Source organism: Corvus moneduloides, chromosome 11, assembly GCF_009650955.1.
Source record: "Corvus moneduloides isolate bCorMon1 chromosome 11, bCorMon1.pri, whole genome shotgun sequence".
Lineage (NCBI taxonomy): Eukaryota > Metazoa > Chordata > Aves > Passeriformes > Corvidae > Corvus > Corvus moneduloides.
The window spans coordinates 20,474,146-20,494,610 of NC_045486.1; the positions used below are offsets into that span (position 1 = coordinate 20,474,146).

The window sequence follows — 20,465 nt, forward strand, 5'->3', positions numbered from 1 at the left end:
CTTAAATGAATAATTACCTATGCTGCCAGAGTCAAATTCACCCACTATTTTCCATTTTAAGACGTTTTATTCCATTTTAATTCCATACATTTCCATTCTGATATTTTTCTGTGCTCTAATTGGTCAGAGTCAGTTTTTCCATGCTCACCATATCCATGGTTAGACTGAATTATCTTGGCAAATTTCAGCAAACGCTGCTTTTCAGAATAAGATTATGAGGAAACATGAAAATCAGATCATATTCTGTTCTTTTTTAAATATCCATGGGAACAGAAATTAGAGAAAGGTCAGACTAAGCAACTGTGATAAAGTACAAAGCCCTCAGAAATACGGATTTCTTTTCATAGAATCATAGGATATTTCATAGAATATCCTGAGTTGGAAAGGATCATCCAGTCCTGGCTTTGCACAGACACCCCAACAATCCCACCGTGTGCATCCCTGAGAGTGTTGTCCAAATTCCCCTGCCACAGGCATTTCAGGTTGGACACCTCCATTGATGAAAACCAAGGATTTTTATCATTTATTTCTTGTTCTCTTTTCACATCTGTAACTGGCATGTTGCCTCCAAGAATGCCAGGAACAGAAAATCACTTAGATGGCACAGTAATATTTTTACATTAGGAAAATAATTCTGCCTTCCAAGAGAAATGTAAATTAAAAAAAAAAAAAGGGGAGGCAGGGGGAGAAACACCCTGAAAAATCAGTACCTAATCATATTTCCAGTATGTATCCTGTTCACGCCATCTGAATCCAGTGGATAAAATCACAATTTGAAAGCAGGGCACACCATACCCTGTATGTCTTTGTCATCAACAAAACTTGAAGGAAAAAACCCCATTTACTCATTTCACATGAATTGCAGCAACCTATAAATCCTGCAGGCTTGGGTTCCCCACCTGTCCTGCATCCAGAGCACCTTTTAATGGATATATTCCTATGGCTTTAATGGTGATGTGGAGCAGTTCACCTGCTTTTGCAAATTGTGCAGCCCCCCAGGACAGCTGCACTATCCACTGACAAGATCAGCACGCAGAAATATCACATTTTAATGTATCATAGCAGGCAGAAAAGGGCAATGTTAATTCAGGCAGTCATTAACCAAAGCAGGGCATGAGCAAACAGCTGTGATTAAAGGGGTATTTTCTGATGCCGTGGTCATTAAGGTACATTTGTACCAGTGCAATTAGAAGCGCCCAGGTTTGCTCTGACTCACTGTAGTTCACTCTCATTAGTCTGCAGTTGTTCAGATTTCTACCATATCCTTTTTTTCTTAAGAGAAACTGGTAATATATCACTGAATATAAATATACACATGTGAAGAGAAGGAGAAATAACATTCCATTTGTACAAAAGGGGGAAGAATCACCCCCCATCTTTATCACTGGCAACAGCTGAGGGAAATTTAAGTTCTTTCATTTTATTTGCAGCAAGACTTAAAAATAGATTTGCAAATTCAGACTGGGAACTCTTCTATCCTTTTCCAAAAAAGAAAAGCACATCACAACATGGACAAATCAATTCCAATTGCTTCTTGTCCAAAGAAACCACACTAAACCTCAAGGTGTCTTAGGTAAAGATTCCAAATCAGGAAATGAAAAGCTGAACAAGAAAATGCTGAGGTCAGGCAGGCTCAACCTTTTCTTATCCCTTTTGTTATCCCTTCTCTTTCATGCTGCTGGGGAGCACACGGAGGGGATGAAAGCTGCTGCTGCTGCTGGGCTCCATCATTAGGAACAGTCTGTATTTACAGTTTCAGCCTGGGAGCCACGGCAAGTCCTTAGCAGCTGACCTGGCGTGTGGAACTCCAGCCTCCCTCCCCTCGTGCTGCAGCCGCCTTGGGAAGCCCTGGAGTTAAGCTCTGTTCACCTCTGGGAAGGTTAAAAGGTAACAGACTTACTTCTGTCCAAGCTTACGTGAAAAAATGTATTTGCTGCTTCATGATTGCCAAATATTGCCTTTTCCTGGTCTTGCATGAGCAAGGGCTGCGAAATGCTGTGGGCGGTGGGGGACTCCAGCCCGAGGGGATGCCGTCCTTAGGGACTCCAGCCCGAGGGGATGCCGTCCTTAGGGACTCCAGCCCGAGGGGATGCCGTCCTTAGGGACTCCAGCCCGAGGGGATGCTGTCCTTAGGGACTCCAGCCCGAGGGGATGCCCTCCTTAGGGACTCCAGCCCGAGGGGATGCCCTCCTTAGGGACTCCAGCCCGAGGGGATGCTGTCCTTAGGGACTCCAGCCCGAGGGGATGCCCTCCTTAGGGACTCCAGTCTGAGGGGATGCCGTCCTTAGGGACTCCAGCCCGAGGGGATGCCGTCCTTAGGGACTCCAGCCCGAGGGGATGCTGTCCTTAGGGACTCCAGCCCGAGGGGATGCCGTCCTTAGGGACTCCAGCCCGAGGGGATGCCGTCCTTAGGGACTCCAGCCCGAGGGGATGCTGTCCTTAGGGACTCCAGCCCGAGGGGATGCCCTCCTTAGGGACTCCAGCCCGAGGGGATGCCCTCCTTAGGGACTCCAGCCCGAGGGGATGCTGTCCTTAGGGACTCCAGCCCGAGGGGATGCCCTCCTTAGGGACTCCAGTCTGAGGGGATGCCGTCCTTAGGGACTCCAGCCCGAGGGGATGCCGTCCTTAGGGACTCCAGCCCGAGGGGATGCTGTCCTTAGGGACTCCAGCCCGAGGGGATGCCGTCCTTAGGGACTCCAGCCCGAGGGGATGCCCTCCTTAGGGACTCCAGCCCGAGGGGATGCCGTCCTTAGGGACTCCAGTCTGAGGGGATGCCGTCCTTAGGGACTCCAGTCTGAGGGGATGCCGTCCTTAGGGACTCTAGCCCGAGGGGATGCCGTCCTTAGGGACTCCAGCCCGAGGGGATGCCCTCCTTAGGGACTCCAGCCCGTGGGGATGCCGTCCTTAGGGACTCCAGCCCGAGGGGATGCTGTCCTTAGGGACTCCAGCCCGAGGGGATGCCGTCCTTAGGGACTCCAGCCCGAGGGGATGCTGTCCTTAGGGACTCCAGCCCGAGGGGATGCCGTCCTTAGGGACTCCAGCCCGAGGGGATGCCGTCCTTAGGGACTCCAGCCCGAGGGGATGCCGTCCTTAGGGACTCCAGTCTGAGGGGATGCCCTCCTTAGGGACTCCAGTCTGAGGGGATGCCCTCCTTAGGGACTCCAGCCCGAGGGGATGCCGTCCTTAGGGACTCCAGCCCGAGGGGATGCTGTCCTTAGGGACTCCAGCCCGAGGGGATGCCCTCCTTAGGGACTCCAGCCCGAGGGGATGCTGTCCTTAGGGACTCCAGCCCGAGGGGATGCTGTCCTTAGGGACTCCAGCCCGAGGGGATGCCGTCCTTAGGGACTCCAGCCCGAGGGGATGCTGTCTTTAGGGACTCCAGTCTGAGGGGATGCCCTCCTTAGGGACTCCAGCCCGAGGGGATGCCGTCCTTAGGGACTCCAGCCCGAGGGGATGCTGTCTTTAGGGACTCCAGTCTGAGGGGATGCCCTCCTTAGGGACTCCAGTCTGAGGGGATGCCCTCCTTAGGGACTCCAGCCCGAGGGGATGCTGTCCTTAGGGACTCCAGCCCGAGGGGATGCCCTCCTTAGGGACTCCAGCCCGAGGGGATGCCGTCCTTAGGGACTCCAGCCCGAGGGGATGCTGTCCTTAGGGACTCCAGCCCGAGGGGATGCCGTCCTTAGGGACTCCAGCCCGAGGGGATGCCGTCCTTAGGGACTCCAGCCCGAGGGGATGCTGTCCTTAGGGACTCCAGCCCGAGGGGATGCTGTCTTTAGGCAGTCGGTGGCTTTCGCTGCACGTTTCCTGTTGCTGCTAAAAGCTCTCAACTAAAATGCTCACAGGAACATGTGCAGCCGCAGTCTCTCGATGGTTGGTCAGACAAACAGGGCTCTTGGTGTGCTGGTGAGTCAAGGTTTCACACGGATCAGGACTCTTAAAAGCCTTGATCCCACTCTCTTCAGAGACCTGAGAGAAATGCAGTAACTTCTGGAAGCTTTTCCAGTTGAAATGTTAAAAAAAAATAATTTAAAAAAAGAGATGTACTTGCTTTTGGAGGATTTGGGGTTTTCTCAAGAGGAGGCTCTATCACAGCCTGAAAATTTTCATAGGGAATGACAAAGACACTGTGGCAGCAAACCACTGAGTGAACACTTACGTGGGGGAGATTACAGACTGGCAGAGGGAACAGCTCTTCTAAGACAAAGAAGCTTCCAGAACTGACCCTGTCAATGAGTAGCTGGAGGCAAAAAATGAATTAGAATTCTACTCAAAAGGAAAAGTAAAAATGGAAAGAGCTGCTGCTCCAAAGAAGAGATGGAGATGTAAGTTCCGGAAATGCGATACAAAAATAAGTAGCTACATTTTTCCTAAGTCTCTTTGTGCATGTTACTTTGTCAAAATTAATCTGGGTCGTTTATCCAGAGGAGAGTAATGATCTGAACCAGCTCTGAGAGCAGCAAAGTGTTAATCAGCTGTTCAGAGGTTTCCCCTTGGGCAGGCTCTTAGAACACAAGGAGGAACTCCGTGTCAAACAAGTCCTTAGTACAAATGACAAATGTAGTTTATTCCCAGTTCCTCAGCAGGAACTGAGATTTTAGACTTGTTAAAACACAGAATGGGGTAACTGGGAGCTCGTGACAAACTGCTGAGGGTTCTTCTGAACTGCAGCTCTCGGAGGTAACTCGCTCCAGGAGCTTCCCCAAGGAACAGCAATCCCACAAAGATGAACTGCCGGGTTCCCTGAGGTTTGTGCTGCTCTGGCAGCCTTGGGGAGGATCCCTGAGAGGCCACACACGGTGGGAGGAGCGCACAGAGATGCAGGGCCTGGGTATTACTGAGGATCCTCGGAGCTGTCCTTCCTCCGCGTCAGGCAAAAGCGATGCAAACGTGTTTGCAAAATCCAGGGCAGCAAAGGTTTATAAGGACCCAGATACCAGGAATGAAGGCAATGGTATCAATCTGTGGTTTTAGTCAGGACCAAACCCAGCAAAATCTGCAGGATCTGACCTGTGGTAGATCCCTCCCTTCATGTGTGGGGCCTTCCCTGTATGTGACACTCCAGGGCTCAACCCCAAAGGGAGGACTTGGACTGAAGAAGTGCCTTAGCTTTTAAAACCTCTGCCCCACTCTTCTGGAATGGGCATTAGCTCAGTTTTCTTCATAAGAGTTTTGATCCTCAACCTGTTCAGGACATTTTCTTTTGTCTGTATTGACAACAAAGTGAACTTCTCTCTTCAGAAATGCCTTCTTAGCAGAGAAGGTGCAGTTTAAATTATGTGATAAATCTGATCCATTCCTACACAGAAAAGCTAATCCTGATCCCCGTATAAAGCCTTTTATTGTCCCGAGCTCTGTCTTCCATTGCCCCATGTAATCAAGAAGTATCCTCTGTATCTTGAATTAATTCATGTGAGTAGCTCTTTACTGAAGCACACAAGTGGCACTAATCAAATACTTTGGGGTGAATGATCTCAAAACCCATCTTTGAAGAATACTATGACAGGGCTGGGAATGGGGAACTTGGTGTTGCCTGTCAGTGATCCAGCATTTAAAAGTCTCTCACTGCATTTACTTGCTGAGTTACTACAGGGAAAAGATGCATTATTAATGTTTGGCTCTGCCTTTCACCTGAAAAAGATATTTTCCAAAAAAGGAATGTAAAGAAAAGATCTCGTAATTGTGTTTGTATTACTCAGATCTGTTGAGGAACATAGTTCTGCCATTATTTTAATGTGTGGCCTGGAAAGACTCTTTGACTTTGCAAAAAAAATTCCCTTTGCAGCTACATTTTCTCAAAAACTGGCTGTCAAAAAGTCATCCCTGTGTCATTTCTGTGTTTGATGCTGGCTATAAGTTGACAGTTGAAATAGATCTCGAGGAATTTCTGATGTAGAATGAAATAAATGCATCCTTGGGAACAAAAAGAGCTTTCAAAAAGGTGCAGCTACGACTGCAAGCAGGTTTCAACTCATTCCTTTTTGGCTTCTGTTATTGTCTGTTGGTTTTTTGCCCTTTAAACTCCCAGAATTTCTGCCACTGCCTTTGCCACACTTGCTACAAGGGCAAGCATGAAGTGTTTACCCAAAACAAACAGGCTCCAAAGCAAAAGCAGAGCTCAGGACATCACACAGGCCTTTGCCTGGGTGTTCGTTCCCATTTCAGAGAGCTCCTGACAAAAAGGGAAGTGTCTCTGTCATGTTCAAACTCAGAAGTGAAGCAGACAAAGCCCTTGTTCTGCTTGCTGCAACCACAGCTGTAACCTGACAAGAGATTTTTTTTCCTCCTTTATTTTTTCTTTTTCCTGCCTCTTCTCCCTTCTCCCCCCTCCCTCTTCCCTTTCTTCTTCTTTCCCTTCTCCCCTTTCCTCTTCCCCTTTTCTTATTTTTAATTTTCCTTTTTATTTTGCATCAGAAAGGTGCTGATGACATTATTCACCAAGATTGCACTTCAGAGCAGTTACAGAATCTTGTGAACTCAAGGTCAGCAAAACTGTAATTCAGACACTCTGCTCCTCATCTTGCTCTGTTTGGTGCAAAATTAGGAAGAATTCTTGACAAGGTCTGCACATCCACAGCATCCTTCTCAGCTGATGACAGGGAATGTGCTGCTTGGTGAAACGCTTCGTATCAGCTCTCACAGAATTCAGCTGGCAAAGAAAGCAGGCCCTTGTTATGCAAAATCTTTGTAAACAGTGTTCTGCCCTTAAATTGATTTTAATGCTTTGCCTTGGCGAGCTCCTGCGCTGATTTTCCCAACAGAAGCCACCACAGGGGCCATCTGGTGGCAGCAGTACACTGGAGCGGCACAAAACGTGCTAGGGAATGATCCAGGGGTAAATTTCCAGCAGAATGCAAAGGGATCTAACCCTGAACTTCTCTTAAGGACATATTGTTATAACTCAATCTAGGCTTGAAAAATTCCTGCAAACTTGGAGGGAAAATATAACTTGTTCCGTGGCTGTCATTCCAAGATCAATGTCAGTACAGATATTAGAATGTAATAATTTTCTATTTTATATTAAAAATTAAAATTGTTTCCCTTCCTGTCCCTGTCCCTGTCCCTGTCCCTGAGCTGTCCCCATTCAGGGATTTTTGCTAATGGACTCCTCAATGCCTTCTGCAGGGAGGAACATCTTTTCCTTACTAAAGGGAAAACACCCAGGACTGCTTTGCACTGGTCAGTACTGAAGAGAGGCTCATTTGGTACTCACAACTTATTACAGATACCCCAGACCTTCAGCTTTTGGAGCCAAGACTTTAATAAATTTCATGCTTGAATCATCATTACTATTACATTTTTAAAAAGGTGATAAAATCCTCTCAGAGAACTATTTGAGATTCAGCCTCTCAAGGTAAATCTAAGACTTTTTTTCCCGGGAATGTTTTCCTGGGCTATTTTGACCTGTGTCTGTGCGTATCTGGCAACAGAGTTTCCTGCAGCGATGTAAATTTGGGGCAGTACCTCTCAGATGGATCTCAGACACAAGTTCCATGTTCTTTTCTTAGCAGAGGAGGAGCTGCTCAGGCTGGGGCAGACAGATCCTGTGTGGCAGCCTTTCATCTGTTACGAAATCCTTTCAGGAGGAGAGCACTGAATAATAAGGTGGATTTGCTTTCTCCCCGTGTCTCTGGATGTCAGTTCTTGAGGCAGAGTTGCTGACTAAGGAGCAGTGTTTGGTGTTGGGTTACAGCTCTCCAAAGGAGCTGCCTCCGTGCCTGTGAAAAGCTCCGTTGATCCACAAACACCCCTAAAATCATCCCGGCAAAGCACTTCGGGTCACTAATTAACGCCCCATTAAGAAGATAGCCTCATTTTGAACTGCAGACGTCCTATTCTAGCTGGAAACATTTCTGTCTGCAGAGTGACCATTCAGCATATTTCACCAAGCAGCTTTTCCTCAGGGAGAGCGGCTGCCCGTGGTCACACCGAGCCGTGTCCCCTGCCCTGTGCCTGTCCCTGCCCCGCGCAGGGGTGACAGCCACGGGCTTGGTCCTCTGAAGCCACCCGAGTTCCCAGTGCTGACTCCACAGTGCCACGACAGAGACCCACCCCGCCGCAATTCACTGCTGCTGCTCATGTGCCTCTCCCTGGGCAGGCTGGGGGGACCACGGGACCCCTTCCAGCCGTGCCCATCCCGGGATTCTGTTCCCGACTGCTCGAGACAACGTGCAGTTGTACCCCAGTCTGTCAGCTGTGTGCCTGACCCCATTCCTAGGTGGTTTTAACTCCCAGCTTTCCGCACCGTGATGCAAAGTGAAAGTGCCTCAGAACACTCGTGTCTGGCCCAAGAAATAGAAGTGACCTCCAGCATTTGGTGGAAAATTGACGGTACAAACTATTTCTTAGTCTCATGCTTTTATGGATTCAAAACAACCAAAAAAGGATGATCAGAGACAAGTGTGATGTAAAGGATAAAAAACAATCTGTGAAAAGGATCAGAAACCCATCCTAGATAAAGCCTCTTTCAGTTGCTGGAACAACAGCAAGGGATGAAGTCATCCCTCGATGCCTCAACAAGTACCTGTCGTGTTGTTCTGTGAATCACCCTCAGAGCGCAGGAACCTGTAATTTCCACATGCAGAATGTCCAATTTCAATGCAGGGATAAGTGAGAGGGAGGAGAGCACACTTCGTTGAATCATTCACAGCTGTAAGTGCCAACAGGTACTGCTGAGTGCAAAGAACATGAGTCAACAACCACACAGCGGGGCTGGGCTTGGGGAGGGTCTTCTTGTGGGGTACCTGGTACAGAAAACATCCTTGAGCCCTCTCTGTCCCATCCCTGACCAAGTCAAACAGGGCACACCCTCGGGGACAGCCAGGCTGCAAACATGCTGCTCCAAGGGCACCATCGGGCTGCTGGAAACACGCCTGGGGCAGGGAGGGAGAGGGGAGGTGACACGTGGCACTGGAATCCATCCCAGCCCTGCTGCTGCACCCACAGAGCCTTGGCTCTCTTGGTGCTTGGCTCCAGCTTCCCTCATTCAAATCCCAATCACAGAATCACAGAATCAGTAAGGTTGGAAAAGACCTCCACGATCATCAAGTGCAGCCTTTGGCTGAGTCTCTCCAAGGCCACTAAATCACACATGAAGTGCAATATCCACTCGTTTGTGACTCCACCACAGCCTGTGCCGATGTTTAACCACTCTTTCAGTGAATAAGTTCTTCCCTGATATCCAGCCTGATGCCATCATTCCCGTAGCCCTGCACTTTTCCAGGTGTGATCCCACGTGGGCTGGAGGCTGAGTGTGGAAGCAGGATTGGTACAACTGGCTGTGTGCAGCCATAGCTCTGAACGTGGGGTCCAGGAGCCAGCAGGCACACGGAGCCTCTCCAGGATGGCCAGCGAACAGAATGATTCCACAGAGAAGTGGCAAGGATTTGGAAGAGAAGCATTAAAAAGGTGGAAAAGCACTGACACACTCATTACTTTGGTAGGATGAGGAAAGAGCCACTGCTCCCAGCACTATCTGTATTTCTGTGATATGGGCCTGAGCAGAAAAGTCTGGGAGAGGAAAACATCATGGAACAGGAAGCTGACAGGGCTTTTCATGGCAGAGCTGCAAAAATGTCAGAGTAACTAATATGTTTTCCATGGAGGATACCAACAAAAGAAAACCACATCAGGAGCATTCAGCGAAATACTTTACAAAATGAACCCAAGTTTAGATTATGAAATTAAATTCAGAGTAAAAGAAAAAAAATTTAAAACTTGGAGCGAACATTTAATTCTTTTAGTTCTCCCATTCCTCCGACATTTTGGTTTTCTAGTTTAGTAATAACCACAGAAGCATAGAATCATAGAATACCTTGAGTTGGAAGGGACCCACAAGGATCACCGAGTCCAACCATACGATGGGTTTGGTCCTTTCCCATAGGGAGGTAAAGCCATAATTTGTGTGCAATCTTGTGCTGATTTTCTGAGCTGAGAAAGCAGAGAAAGTCATAATGCTGCAGGAAGCAGGAAATACAGGATTTGCACAGCACTGGTGAGAATGCCTGTGGACAGCGAGCACCAGCACTAATAGTGAGGGATAGAGCAGGAAGGGGTGAAATCCCCATGCCAGAGAAAAGAACAAGATAGAATGATTAGAACAACACATGGCAATTCCAGCATGTACTACTGAGGCTTTCTCCAAAACCTGGAGGCTTTGAAGGATTTCCCTAGGTGAGAATCAGGAGCAATCCTATGAGATCCCTGAGACATTAAACTGGTCCTCTGGAGAGAGAATTCCCTGGCTGCACCACCTTCATCTGCCGTTCCTGATGCCTGGGAGCAGGGAGCCAAGCACCCTTCTCCTTCCAGCACTGAGTGAAGAGCCCACGTGTGCAGCTGTTTGCCCGCTCTCTGTGCTGCTGGAAGGGACACACCAATTCCCTCTGAAGGCTCCCCGGGAGCACTTTGAGCAGGAGCAGAACTGTTGATGCAGAGTTTAACAGCCCCAGCTGTTTGGTACCTTCCGAGCACTGATTAAAGGCTTGGGACTTTCCCTTCTGCTGCCTCTGCTTGTCCTCAGCATCTGAAGATCTCCAATGCCTCACAGAACAACGCTGACCCTTGCTGTGATGAAACCGCTGGTTTTGGGCCCTGGCCCTTCGGCCCCCAGAGCTGCTGATCCCGGGAAGAGCTGCTGATCCTGTCAGGACACACGCACACTTCTATCAGGGCCAAAACTAGAAATTATTGGGCTCCATAAGCTGCCTTTCAGCTAAGAGACCTCAGTTCTGCTATAAATAGTTCCAAAGCCGATCCTTCCTCCACCACAATATCTGCTGTAGGGATGCAATCCATAGCAATTCCAAGGGATTGGAAATCACCTCTTATTTTAAAAATCATCTATATAAGAGCTCTTACACCTTTTTAAAAGCATGACACCTTGGCTTTCTGCAGAATAGTTCCTCTACCTGCCGTAAGCAGTGAATGTCTTGGGGGAGAATATGTAATATTTGTGTGTGTTAATAGGGGAAAATGCAAGATTCTGAAAGTATTAAATTTTATATGTATGAATAATTTGACCTAACTCTCCACTGGTATATACAATCATGGAAAATTAATTTGTTGTATTGTGCAGTTTGACACAGTAAGGTAAAAAATATTTCTACCTGACCAGCATTTCTTAGAATTTCAACAAAGCAGTAAATCTTAAACAATCCGTGTTTTTTCAGTGGCTGTTTTCAAGGGCTCCATTGTGGCAGGAAATGCTAATGTTATGAATCGATATGCACTAACATTACTCAGGTAATGTGCTTTTAAAAATGTAATTTAACATAATGGAAATCTCCTAGAAAGGTAGATATTAATTTTCAAAAAACTCTGATCATCCATTTAAATTAAATGCACACCAGCTCATTCCTCAATGCATAATGCAAACTTCTATTTAGAAGACAGATGCCATAATTTACACCGTGCAGAGATACTCAGCTAATGTAACACCTCTGTTGCAGGCAGCAGTAAAACTGTCTTAATTAAGGAAATGCCAACAGATTAAGATGTTCTCATGGTTCATAAAATATTTTAGAGGGTGGCTTGGCAGCATTAGTACAAATGTTGTGAAGCCTGGTGTGTCTGAAGCTTATGCTCTGCACTTAAATTAAAAAAAAAAGATGCTGTGAACCATGGAAAAAGATGGCAATGTCATATTTCTGTTGCCATATGTTGATATATGTAGTTATAGTGATTATATAGTGGTCACAGAGTGGGTTCCTAAATGGCCACATCTCAAAGTCATCACTGAGTTTCTACCGTGCTTCTACATCTCCAGGTAAGAGCCAGCCACTGAAGGAGTAACAGCAAAAATTTATCTAAAGGTAAGGATGAAACTGGAAGATAAAAGGAGCTGAGAGAAGGCTGGGTGAAAGAGGAAAATTTACTGTAAGAAGGAAAAACTTCCCACGCCCTTCAGTTCACAGTGCAAACAATGCACAGATAATGGGTGGTTTGCAGATGAATCCACAGCACAGCACCTGACCTGACTGTAAATAATATCTATTCACATGGGCCAAATTAATTTCATTTAAGCCACAGCTGGTAGCAAAAAAGTCTACATAACTGAGGGCTGATCCAATCAGCACTGAAGTTTTGAGTGAGCAAATCAATTAATTATGCATTGATTTTACCAGGCGTGTTTGTTCCAATCGTGCACAACTGCGCGTTTGGCTCTGGAGCTCTACAGCATCTGTCGGATATTTACACCCAGCTCCTGAACACGAGCTCAGTGGTTCCTTTTTGGCTCGAGGCACAGGCAGAGAAGGGAGCAGCTGTTTGCAAAAGGCCACACAATCACACTGTACCTGCAGAGGATGCTGCGCTCCAGCGTGGCCCAAGGGAGGGAAGATGCCTCATCTGTCTGCAATTAGGCAAGAACCACAATAGGTGCATGTATTAATTCAGTAGAACAAAATAGAGAGAAGGGAAATATGTGTCTTTTCATAAATTAATGCTGGATGTTGCTGACTAAAGCAGAAAGTAAGTGGAGATAACTTTTCCTTTTTATTTCTGATCTTCACGGGAAAATCTGTCTGCACTTACCCATAAATTCATACACAGAGAGAGTTCTGTGTTCTGTGAACACAACCCTGTAAGAAACACAGTTCCCTTTTGCACTGAATCTGTCAGGTCTCATTGATTTTAACAGTTACTGAGGAAATACAGCTCCTTGCTAGGCACAGAGTGAGTCCTGTACATAAAGCATGGGATTGGAACCTGAGTACAGAGCTGCTGAAATAAGTACCCGAGAAGTAGCTAAAGCTAAGGGAAGTGAATGGAAGTATAAATTAATGGGAAGGGATGATTTAATAGGGATAAAATAGAGAAGGTAAAACTGATGTGATGTTGGAAAATGAGACTTTCTAGTTAGGATTCAAATATCTGTTACAGGGAGCTTTAATGAAGTTTATGCCCGGGCAGTGCTATATAAATCTAGAGCAGAAGACAGACTTAATCCCATTAAATATTTGTCAGGGATTTAATGTAGTAGATAATATAACAAGCACTATTAAACCTGGCATTACAATTCCCCATTTTTACCAAGTTCCAATGCCCGTGGCTGCAGGGAGAGCTTTGCCTGAGACAGGGCTCAGTGACTGGACTCGCATTGCTGTTAACGGATCCCAGTCAGGCACTGGAGCCGCTCTGGGTTTCTCAGCTCCTCTTTCCATGCACTCTAAACCAGCTTTGCTCCCTCCCTGCAGAGGTGGCCACTGGAAATGCTGTAACAGGAATATTTCTAGAACCTTCCTTTTAACAGAAATAGGCTAATTTGACCTGCTGGTTCTGTACGTTTTTTCTGTTCAAGAGCAGAATATCATCATCAACCTCCTCAAACAGCTGCTGCCAAAACCACCTTCCTTTGCTAAGATAGTGAAATACCCTGGTCCTGCAGCCCACCTCAGTCAGAATCTCCCCACTGTTAGTTCAGGGAGTGCCTGCCTTCCATGTTGCTTGTACACTTCATTTTCTCACGTCATCCCAGCTTTTATGCTTGGCTGAACGACAGTAAGATAAACGAAAAAAAAGGTTTGAGCTCTGCAGATGTGGGGAAACTTTTGTTACACCCAAAACTGTGGGATGGATAAGGCATCACTGAATTTCTTTTCATTTGTACAGATTCATTTATACTCTTTGGCTGGTTAGTTAGTTGGTGTTTGAGGACTTCTTTGTGCAGGCTCTAGCAACTACCACCACACAGCAGACAGGAACTGCTTTTTGAGAATATCCTACTGCTCTGACCTCAAAAGTTCAAAGTTTCTGGGTTATCATAATCATGTCTGTGGCAATTAAAATACTGGGAATTCAGATACTTGATTGGGGTTTTTCTTGTATTTTTTTAAAATAAAATAGTTATAAATTAATTAAAACAGAATAATTAATTCTTCAATGTTTATTATTCTCTCGTTTAAAACTTCTTAGCTGTCAGAGCTGAAAAAACACTTGGTGATTGCTGATCCTGAAGAGCACTAAGAAGGGTACATTTCATGGCTGAAGTTGGTGGCTTCAGTGCCATTTATTTGATGAACACATGTAAAATGAATATTCCCAACATGGGCCAACTCATAAAACTCTTGTTGTTTCCACTTGTGCATAGTAAGAAATTGGGTTGGAGAACTTTTCGTGCTGCGTTTTGTGGCCACTCATCAGGTGATGTTTTCTGTCTAACAATGGAAGGAAGTGAAATAAAAGATGTGTTATCATGAACTAGAAGTGTTTGGGAAATTCATGCCAGGTTTCATAGGAAGATAAATCATACCCAGACTGTCCAAGCCTACATTTTCCACTGACAGGCTATCAGCATCCCAGGAAAAGCAAAACTACTGCTGTCTCTTAGAAGTAAACCCACATTTTTATGAGTTCTTTCTCTGTAGATGTAAGTCAGCCTTCCCAGGATTTCCAGCTGTATGAAGAGGCAGAGTTAAACAGACACAGAAAAGCTAATTCCTCCCCTCAGGACAAGAAACACTTGGTACTGCACAGGGAAGCCCACTTTTCCTGTTTTTTAAAGAAGAAGATGGAATTTTGCTTTCTTCCCCGTCTCTGGCACCGCGTTTGAGCCACGGTATCTGCAGAGGAAGGATGTTCTGAGTCTCAGGGTGCCTGGGGTCAAATCCCCAGGGCTTCCTGAGTGATGAGTAAATGAAGTAAATGTTATTTCCCTTCTGGAGCGGGGCACTGGAGCCGTGGAAGTCGGAGCTAAGCAGAGACCCCAGGTAGGGGCAGCTCTCCACGATGTCCCCATGGCTGTGGCGGTGCCAGGCTGGGTCCTGCTCCCTCCTGCACAAGGATGAGGCTCCTGCAGAGCTGTCCCTGGGGCCTCCACACGGAACTTTTTCATTAAAACTACTTGGACAAAGACGGGATTAGAAGTTCTGGAAACCCCTCAGATCTGTGGTGCTGCACTTGCTGCCCTTTCTCTGATTGCTGATCTTGGCTTGCCCCAAACGTCCCTCACGTTTTTTACTTCAGCAATTTCTATCAGAATTTTCTGTTGAGCTGATGGGAAATGTCTCCCTACTCAAGCTCCAAATCCACTACTTTTCCCCTGATCCTAAACATTTCCCTTCTTCCCTTCAGCAGGATGAAGCTCTGATTTTCATATTTTTCATGGTGAATGGGGTGGGAGGGAATGGAGGCATTCCCAAGGAATGATCTGGAATTTGGGTCAATTCTTTTGAAAGCAGAAAGATTCCACTCTAATTTGCACTCTGAATTGAATCAGGATCTTGCACGTGGCCCAAAGTACAGCATAATTCTGACTAAATGTAGTCCTTTTGCTCCAGTGCAAATTGTGGGTATTTCATTACACAGTGAATGTTTATCTAAATTCTCACAGTAAAAGACAGATCTCACTCGAGAACTGGAGATACTCACTGGAGTAACACATTTCTCTAAAAGCTGTATGTAAATAGTAATCAAGCCAGAGCAAGCAGGCTGCCATGGGAATGGGGATGTGTTACAGCATTTTGACTACACAGCTTCACTCCTGTAGAGAATCAGGCAGACTAAGAGGAATTTTTAATGGATACAACCATTGTTTACAGTAATAACTTAAAAGAAAAGGTGCTGGGATTAGGGTGTGCCAGTGTCCCCTGGTACCCAAAGGGAGGCCAGTGCCCATGGGAAAACAGGCAAATGAGAGGAGTGATCCGTGATTCCCGGGAGACAGGGGGGTTGCACTTCTGAAACGTCCAAGTGTAGCTTTTTCAATCAAAAATTAACGGTTTTACTGACTCCAATAAAAATTAAATTCCTATGGAGAAAGAAACAACAAGCTGTATTGTATAAGCAAGACTTTCTTTTTGAAAAATCTATTTCCCAATCTGTGAAATGCCTAAATGCTGAAAAAGATAATTAAGAAATATAATTAATACTTACAAGGGTTATCAAAGGCATTGAAGTAATTTAAATTTCAATCTCACAGTTCAGCAAATGCACTCAAAAAGCTTGGAGAGCTACAAAGGAAAAACTCTTGGATAAAAGGTGGCAAGTTCATGGTAAGTATCATCATTAAACCCAAACGTGTCACAAATCAGCACAACAAGAAAATTCAAGTGCAAACTCAAGTGAAAGAGGAATAGCTTTTTGTAAATAGCTTGGTACAAGCTGTCACAACAGTTCCTTTATTTAAAAAATAATCTTAGAAATATGGAGATTCCAAGCAAACTTGGAACAGCCTTTATGAAAACCACTCTTTGCCTGCGTGGCTGAAGTGGAATACTGGGAGCACCATGTGATGCACGAGGATATTTCACAACTGGAGCAGCCTCACCCTTGCTAGCAGAGATCAGGGGAGGGCCAGAACTCTTGGGTCAGACTCACACTCTTGCTTAGAATTGTAACTTACCCCTGTTGCTAAAAAACAATTTAAACCTAGAGATTAAAATGATATTTTGTCCACCAAGAAAGACATTATGTCTAAGGAGTCAGGAAGAATCAAAATAAAGACAAAACCATATATATGATCATAAAAAGTCCTGAAAGCTCAAATTATACCAGATGCATATAAATTAGCATTATTACTTAGATAAGACATTCTTTAATAAGGGAGATAACACTATTAATGTAATTACTGACTGCCTGCTCCAGCACTGGGAAAGAATTAAATACATTACACTTCTGGATATAGCCAAGGTAATTATGAATTTCCAGTTCTTTCCAACTTAAAGAACTGTCTAGTGACTCTCTCTAAATGGGTCTAATGCAGCAACTCCATTCTGATCTCAGTGCTGGTCTAAGCCCCAGTAATCACTCAACTCTTCTGGCTGCAAGGCAGAGTCAAAAAATTCACAGTTTGCCAATGCTGGATTGCCTTTTGCTCCTCCTTTTCACAAGGTTCCTTCCCACTAACACTTTATCTGCTGTCCAGTACTCTTCATTCTCTGCAAAGAAAGCCCAGCTCTGGTGGCATAAAATAATGGTTTGATGAAGACTGGGAAGTATTTCTCCAGAACAGGGCAGCGATACCTGAGTGGTTTGCACCTGGCCCATTCTGGTTCAGGCTCTCAGTGCCCTGCATTAGAATAAGCCTGGAGTTAATAACTTCTGTTGTTGCTGGGTTTAACACATTGCTTTCAATCTTTATGAATTGTGTGGGTTCTAGATGTCTCTCAAGCTTTGAGTTCATGTGCAGTGGGGCCACAGTGGTTGTGTTTCCTTCTCTTCATGCCTTGTCAGTGATAAAGTGCCCCTGTTAGTGGTGACTTACAGCCTCTGCCACGCTTGGCAGATTTCCTGTTGCTCCATGTGTTATTTGCTATCAAAGAAAACTGCAAATTTCTCCAGGTGACAAAGCTTGTAGTGCAAATCTATCTTCTCTGTGCTGGAGCCAAGGTACTTCTGTCCCCTGCCTTGTCCTGCCTTCAATGCAATAATATTTTTGTGAAGGAACAGAGCAGTGCAAAGAAGGTGAAGGGACACAGAGGTCGGGTGGGAACTGATTTGTGCAGGTGGAGCTTTCAGGAGCTGGTCAGTTTGTACCTGCACCCAGCATCTGTTCCACCTGTCCCCCCAGAGGATCTCCTTCCTCTTCTGGAAGCCTGGAAAGAACCTTTCAAAGGTCTGTTTGAATTATGAGCAGCGTTTCCCAGACACCTCCCCAGCTGCGTGCCCTGCCTTTGAGGAGTGCTGCCTCCCGCCCCGCATCCCCTCTGTGTTCAGCAGGAGTCCACAGCCCTCACCCTGGGATAGGTACCAGCAAGTGGGCAGTGACTGGATCTTTATTCAATCCAGACAGCTTTGCTGCAGTTATTTGTCCCTCTCCATAGAGCCACGTGCCTGGGAATCTTCCTCGCAGACCGGATGCCACGGCGTGCAGACAGTGCAGAAGGAAGAGCTCCTGTCATGGAGAACTGCAATAAGCTCAGAGAAAACTGAAGAGACAGAGTGGTGCCTTCCAGAAAGAAATCTGGCAGAGAACATTACTGAAGCATCAAAACCCCACAGTTTAGGAGTATGCAAACCTCGGAGGGGAAGGGGGCAGGAAAGTAACCTCAAATCCCTTCTTTTGGGCCAAGTATCTGCAGACACTGAGGATGCTTCGCACCAGTAACTCCTCTTTCTCTTATCCTCACTGTCACCTCGTGGAAGCACTCAAAATGCAGTGTTTTGCACCTGTGTCTATGTGCTTCACACAAAAGATCATGAAAAACTGACAACTGATTGTTTTCATGCAGAGGAGCACTGAGAATGTGTTCATTCCTCACTGCAACACAAACTCACCTGGAAAGGCTTTCAATGCACAGCCACACCCCTGTGTCTGGAGCTATCTCCCAAAACATGAACGCTTATCAGCATTCAGATTTCTGCTGGGCAGATCAAAGGGTTATCAACAAGCACTTCAGGAAGCCAAGGGTGCTTTAAAGACCTGGAATACCTTGAAGACGTAGTAAGGAAGAATCAATTAAATTACTGGTTTATAGAGAATTAATAGAATATGCTTGAATAGTCAAGTGCAGTAGTTAAAAGATCATTTTGACAACATATCAATATATTTGTAATCATCTGCAGCCCCTACTCTCGGGTATTACACCCTAGGAGACACTTTGATTTTGTCACTCAATGACTGAGACATCTGGCACACTTCATTTCCCTGACTCCATTTCTTCTGGGAAATTGTAAATCTTTTGACAGAAAGTGCTTGACAAAAGCTAACTATTACTTCACACAAGTACCCTTAGTTTCCACCACTTTCTGAATAGAGTTTGGAAACTTTTCATTCTTTAAACATAAATTAGATGCCTTCAGATTTTTCACACTGATCTATGGCATTATTTAATGAATTATAGGAGAAAACAAAAAAGAAGTTGGCTCAGAACATATTTTTACCACCAGTGACTAACACTATTCATGTAGAAATGCCAAAGAAATTCATGTAGTCAACTAAACCTTTGTTGTACCACACAGGCCAATCTTCCTGCTTTGGCAATCAAGTAGAACCTGATTTTTTAAAACAAATCACCCAGAGTGCTCCGTTCACTGTTACCAATTGTATTCTTTTTTATTTGTGATTCTTGACCATTTCTATTAGGAGTCCACTGTAGTTTGCTTCAGATATTTTGGACTTTAATTCCAATATAATAGAGCAAACAACTACATTAGGACTTGAAAATAAGCAAGAGTGGAAGAAGTAGATGAATCAATGAATAGCAATGGGTTGAGGAGAGTGTAATGCAAAACCTGCTGTTGTTTTACACCGGTTACAGTTTGTCACCAAACTGGATCAGAGCAAAAAAATCCCCCCACTCACACTGGGACTGGGAAGAGCAGAGCAAGGCCTCATGTTTTGAGATGTAAAATGATTGAATACACCTCTGATAATGGGTGACACTGTCAGCACGTGTGACCCATCCTGCAGCACAGCAGAGCACTGCTCCAGTAGAAATACCAGTGGCACTCTCTGCAGTAAGGCCAAAACCTGAATTCTCCATTCCTTGTGTGCCCAACAGCCCCAGAGCCTCCACGAAGAGCTTGGCATCCACAAGAACAGTGGGATATTTTTATCCCAAAGGGTAATAAAGAACAAAGGCCGTAACCTTGGCAGATCCCAGCACAAGTGATGGTGCCCCATGGAGAACAGGAAACAGACTGGAGAGGGTTTGGTTTAATCAGGATGTGAAGCCCTTTGTTTCTCATGCCATTAACCTTCGCACTTTTTATGGTGCAAAGCCTCTGGTGGCAAAAGCCTGTTATATTAATGTTTCATTAAATTTTATATTCCTTTATATACCTGAAGTTACTAAATGCAATTCAGTTTAACATAAAGCACTCGACTAAAGAGTCTGTCTCCAATCAAATCTGTATTTACACTGTTGCCCTCCCACCTCATAAAATAAAAACTCCAAAGAGAAGAGAGAACTTTCCTTTTCCTCTCTTTAACAACATCCTGAACTTTAAAATAGTTAAGTGGTCCTCCATTTCCTGTATAATCACTGGCACTAAATGAATTTATGCTTATACATCCTGAACACAGATTCCTATACTCACATTAAAATAAAGATTTTTGTGGTCTCTCATTTCCATCCTGTCATTTTTCTTCTCCCATAACAAGTCAAAACAAAGGACAACAGAGTTTCTGTCCATATTCTCTTTATACATCTTTCCCTTCCTTGGGCTCCACATGTCTGTGCAATTACACAGCTCCTGCACATGCAGGTGCCTCTCCCTAATTTCTTTTTAAGGTTCCTCTTTTTCCCATCCTTGGGAAAGTCCAAGGGGAGCTTTGGGAATTAACTCTAGTCCTAGACCAAAAAGCCTTTGATCTGGACCAAAAAAAGGAGAATTGAGGCTTTGTTTAAATACATCATTCCAGGAATATATCCTCAAACTTGGTCTCACCCAAACTTTTGACAGTAACATTTGCTCAAAATTCTGCCTCCACTGCAGCCCCAGAAATGTCCTAATTTGACAGTACTGCACAACACTAATGCCTACTTGACTGTAAAAATGGAGCATTGCATGGTATTCACCAGCTG

General features: G+C 45.2%; 1 long non-coding RNA gene across 1 annotated transcript; it reads left to right on the forward strand.

Annotated features, from left to right (window-relative positions):
• The first annotated feature begins 398 nt into the window (after nucleotides 1-398).
• Nucleotides 399-20,092, forward strand: LOC116449562. Its single transcript, XR_004242435.1, has 3 exons — nucleotides 399-1,887; nucleotides 15,917-15,989; nucleotides 17,760-20,092. It is a non-coding gene; the product is annotated as an uncharacterized LOC116449562 (long non-coding RNA).
• Nucleotides 20,093-20,465: the final 373 nt, after the last annotated feature.